The 5,335-nt window shown below is 41.0% G+C and overlaps 1 long non-coding RNA gene across 1 annotated transcript; it reads left to right on the top strand.

Moving 5' to 3' along the window:
• Positions 1 to 858: 858 nt before the first annotated feature.
• LOC120684387 lies at positions 859 to 4,768 on the top strand. Its single transcript, XR_005679272.1, has 2 exons — positions 859 to 1,168; positions 4,488 to 4,768. It is a non-coding gene; the product is annotated as an uncharacterized LOC120684387 (long non-coding RNA).
• The last annotated feature ends 567 nt before the right edge of the window (positions 4,769 to 5,335 follow it).

Consider the following 5,335-nt stretch of genomic DNA (forward strand, 5'->3'; position numbering starts at 1 on the left):
TGGTCCAGTACCGTGACATATAACAATGTTGTAACAGCAACAGTATAGAAGGGATAGAGTTAACTTTTGACGACGAGGATGTTACGGCAGCCGCTGCCGCTGCCAGGACGTTGAGAGACACCCCTTGGTCCACTACTGTGACATATAACAATATTGTAATAGAAGGGATAGAGTTAAATTTTTAATGGCCTTAAAGAAATGCCTTAAATTTTCAATAGTGTTCAGAAAATTTTCTTAAAAAAAAAAAGCTAAACTCACATGTAGTGAGCCAGAGCCGTGGAGGCTAATGCATGGAATTCTCTATTCATGTTCTGAGGGAGTGCGCTCCGCGCCTGCCGCGCGTGATCGGACCGTCACGGTCACGGTTTATTAGCAGCTGCGGTCAAGGTTGCCCAGCCCATGTGCCACTAAACAATATAAATCTGCTCATATGTCGCACCGTCATAACCCGAAATCTGCACTTGGGCCGGCCAAACCTTTAGGGCGATTTCGGGCCCGGCGCAGTCCAGCTTGTTTTTCGTTTTCGGTGCGGCGACTATGGGCTTCTTCTATTCTAGCTTCTCAAGCGAGCTGACACGCGGCACTGACGATCGTGCCCGGTAATTCTATCTAAACAGTTTTCTATCTCAAATTTAGAAGTTTAAACTAAAAAGGTAAAGACTACTTACCGACCAGCCGTATTTTTATTTGTCGTTATGGCCTTGTCTATTCCGTGCCACTCATGTAGAAAATACCATCTCCCCCACTCTCCAGAACCAACCATTCTCTTTCTCGTCTTCTCCTCCTCCTCACCCCGACGTCGCCTCCTCCAATCCTCCTCGCCACCACGCCCACCGCAGCCTCCTCCCGTCCCCCCCGACCTCCTCCCTATGCAGCGGGGCGCGCTCACGTGCGAGGACATCGCGGCGCGGCGCGGCAAGGATCTCCACTCCCCGGAGCGGCGCAGCGAGGATCTCCACCCCCTAGAGCGGCGCGGCGAGGATCTCCCTCCATAGCGACGGGTGGGACGAGGAGCGAATGAGTCGGCTCGTTTGCGGCGGTGGGCGGGACAAGGAGCGGATGCGGCGGCGTGTGGGGAAAGGAGCGGCACATGAATCCGCGAGGCTGCAGCGGGGGATGGCGATGCGGCGGTGCGCAGGGTAGTTTCGGCTCATCGTTATCACCGCCGGTAATGGTCCTCCTCCCTCTTCCCCTTCCCTCTCCCCGATTGAGGCATGGACGGGTTAGGATTAGGAGATTTGGAGCTGGTGGTAGGGTGGGGTTTAGGTATGGAGACCCATGGATGCTCTTTCATCGCCATCATCGAGGATTAGAGGTTAGGGGCTAGGGATGTTGTTCGACGTGGTTCTGATTTTACCATTTCTACTTGTCAATTTTGCGCTTGTTGTTTCGTGCTAGAGCTAGCACATATGAACTGAGTGATGCAACCGATCCATGTGTTGTAGCTAGATGATGGTGAGCGAAGAAATGAAGATGTGGATGGGTTTGTTTAGGATTCTACAGTACACACAATTTTTATTGTTTGGTGTGTGTTTAGGAAGGTCCGTTTAGGAATTGAACTTTTTGCTCTAGTTGTCCGTTGCAATGGGGGTATAGGCAAGCCTGATAGGGTGCCATTCAGGGACGCAATGGTTGATGTGGGAGGGAGTTTGTGCTAAGTCGTACTTGCTGCCACTTGTGTTCGAGAAGCCATGGGATTGGTTGCTTAGATTGTTCTGCTCAATTGGAATTGCTTTCATTTGTCAGGCAAAATGAGGCAAAATTAGGCAAAATTATTGTTATTAGTCAGGCAAAATACCATTATTAGAAAACCACTTTTCCTTTTGATTTTCTTCTGCTCAATTGGAATTGCTTTGCATTTGTCATAATTTCTCCACTCCACTTCATGCTGGTAGGGATAACATAAGCGCATCACTTGTTACTTTGATTGGGTCGGCCCAACAGGGGCAGTAGGTATTCTTATGTAGCAACTTTTGTGTTCTTATGATCTGATAATTTTTTCTACTAGTTTAGTTCCTGCTTGGTGTTTGGTGTTAAGAGCAGGCTCACACAGACCATGTTGCAACCAATTTATGCTTTTTTGAGTTTACGATATGATTTTTTGTGGTAGAAGGTATGCATTTTTATCAAAACTCATAACCATTTTAATTGGATCAGTTATGTCTTTTTTCAATCTCATATAAATATTTTAATATTGGTTCTCAATAAAACTGTTATGTGGAAGCAATAATATTGATTCCCAATAAGCAATTTTATTGTTATATCTAGGCATAACAATACATTTGTTTAAGCAATTTTGTCTTAAGCATTTTTTTTGTAACATTACTGGTTGAACAAACAAACTAACATGCTGGTTTTTTTGCCAACTACATTTTGCAGCTTCAACAAAAAGGAATAGGGGTGGGGGGTGAAGCTTGACCAGCAGCGTGCCTATAAAGAATTTGTCCAAACAACTTTATAGATCAAGAAATCTATTGGGGTCAGTTGAACAACTTTGTAGACAAAGCAAAGGTGGTTCAGATTGTCTTTCGGCAGTGAGGTTGGGGTTCTGATGTTTCCGTTGTCATCAGTGGAGCATTTTCATGCTAGAGTCATTTGTGGTTTTTTATTAGGGTCAGTTGGATCCATGCCACTCCAATTTCTTGAAATTGGATCTCATGTTGAAAATCATGCCATTGAGTGGCATGATTTTCAACATGACACCCAATTTCACGGAGTTGTGGTGGCATGAATCGAATTTTCCCTATTTATTTAGGGGTTTTGATGTTTTCGCAGTCATCAGGAGAGCATTTTTGCGCTGGAATCGTTGTGGGCAACGTCGCACCGTGAATTTCTATGTTTAAACCAATTAGTTTTAGCATTTCTGTGTTTAAACCAATTAGTTTTAGCATTTTTGTGTTTAAAATTATCATTAACAGAATATGGATGCATTCAAAGCAGAGATGCATCAAAGTAGCTACTCAGTGTGTTTATCCAGGAAATAATGTGTTGAGAACATGGTAAAACCTAGTTTATTTTATCTGGGGAAATTTTCCTGATTTTTTTCGGATATGCAACTCAGTATATGTATTTAGGCAACAATATGTCAATAATTAGGTAGAATAATGCAAGTTTTTAGGCAATTTATCTGAGGGTCTTTTATGTTTAGCTAGCTAATATGGTTTTATGTTTATCTTTGGTGCTCCACCTGGTTCAGTATTGCCACATCTAAGGGCCTTTTATGTTTAGCTAGCTAATATGGTTCTTAGGGAGGATTGCAATTTCCTGAGTTAGAAAAGGTGTTTGGTTCGTTGATAACTAAGCTAAAACACAAATCATGCTCATTATATTTGAAGTTCAGTTCATCAGTTGGTATCTTCATTTTGGAAATTCAAAAGTTTCAATATCTAAAAGCAATGGTGAATGTTTAGATTTTTTTTAGCTTGTTTCTTTTACTTTCTACAACATCACCTATTTCCTCCCATTTCTTTTTGTCAGGTGAAAGGTCAAACCTGGGTCAGAGAGAGAGAGGGAGGGAGGGAGATTTGTTGTTGTAGGTGTCTGGTTTGGCCCCAAGCATGCCAACCGAACAAGACTGTTGTAGGTTTGGATTTTTTTTTAGCTTGGGGAATAACCCAATGAATATCCCTGAACAATGCATATGACACATAGCTATGAATTTTGCTTAGTGTAGTAATATAGTCAGGTTTTTTTACAGTTAAATATATTGATACCCCAACTACATCACTGCACTAGCAACTTTTTTATTACAAACACGCATTAATCTGTTTTTTGATAGGCAATACTTTGCTATTAATTAGGCAAAGTGTTATCTCAAAAAGGAGGGTGGGAGGAAAGTTTGTTTCTGTAGCACCGTTACACATTCTGTCACATGAGTAAATCTTAGCACCGTGATCACTTTTTGTAATGCCCATAGGGGCTATTATTTTTGCTATATGAGGCATATATATTGCCAAATTAAATCACAAATACACATGGGTCCTAAGATTAAGGTTAATATTCTTGCTTAATCAATTACAGATACACTATCGCATTGTGAGTGCTCTTTTGGGAATCCTACACTTTTTGTTATCCCTTTTGCCTTGAGCATTCATCACCTTAGTTAGCCGCATTGTTTTTCACCACTTGTTCTGAAGCATGTTTGATGTGAAGTTGCCACTAGGTACATCTGTAGTGTCTCTTTTCCTAAATATGTACTTCATTAGGCAACTTATGTAGTTATGCTAGTAGATAAAACACAATTTATCCATTGTGGTTTAGCATTTTTGTGTTCTGAGTTTAGCATTTTGTGTCTCTTTGCATGTTACCTAATCGACCTTTTCTTGTTTTGATCTGCTCCTTTCAAACTACTGAACTGAATCAGAAAATAAACTAGCATTATGATACACAAGCTAATTCACCTCATCCGACTTATTTTTTCCGATTGCACTTTGCTTATATGCTATTTGGTAACTGATTTCATTCTCTTTTTTCTCATTATATGGCAGGTCATGAAAGGAGCTTAACAGTCATGCAAGTATGAAGATAACGGGCATTTGTGATAATATGTTGGTTGATCTTTTTCTATGATCCTGCGCAGCATAATGAATCATGAATGTTCGATTTTGCTTGTGATGTACTTTTGGATTCAGGCAAATGTGTTTCTATAAATAGCCTATTACAAACCAAATTGCTAGGTTTACCATCATTTGTAGTTCTAAATAATGTGTTGTGCACCTAATCATGTAAATATCCATCTATTTTTTATGATTCTGGATCATCCGTGGTAGTGCTTTTAGGCTGCAGTGTCATTTTTTCCAGAAAAGAGAAAGCAGAAACAAACAAAATAACTCTGGTTGCCAAAAGGGGAAAGGCCGTACGGCCGGTCTAATGTACGGCCGGCCGTACATTAGCCGCGTCCAACTAAAAAAGATGCACTCCAGCAAATGTTCTACTTGATTCTCTATTTTGGGAAGGTCTCCAAATTAAGAGATATTGTTGGAGTTAGAACCAAATTTGAAGTCCTCTACAAAATAGAGGCAGCCCCTATTCAATATTTAGAGAGTCTAATTTAAAAACTGTTGCTGGAGATGCTCTTTCCACTTTACCCCTAAAAAAAAATCTAATTTCCTTTTGAGATTTGTGTCCATGTATGAATTCATCTTGAAACCAGCCTTCGTACGGCCCATCCAAGCGAGCAAGCGCTTTCCAAAAGCATGAGGAAGCAAGGAAGACAAGTGGCAACGCCTGATCGCAGCTGTGAGTTGTGAATTTTGTTATCAGCCCGACATTCAAATAGCATTATCTCTCCAACCATGTACTTATTTTACATTCTATTTTTAATCTAAATACTATT

The sequence above is a fragment of the Panicum virgatum genome, chromosome 8N (assembly GCF_016808335.1).
Source record: "Panicum virgatum strain AP13 chromosome 8N, P.virgatum_v5, whole genome shotgun sequence".
Lineage (NCBI taxonomy): Eukaryota > Viridiplantae > Streptophyta > Magnoliopsida > Poales > Poaceae > Panicum > Panicum virgatum.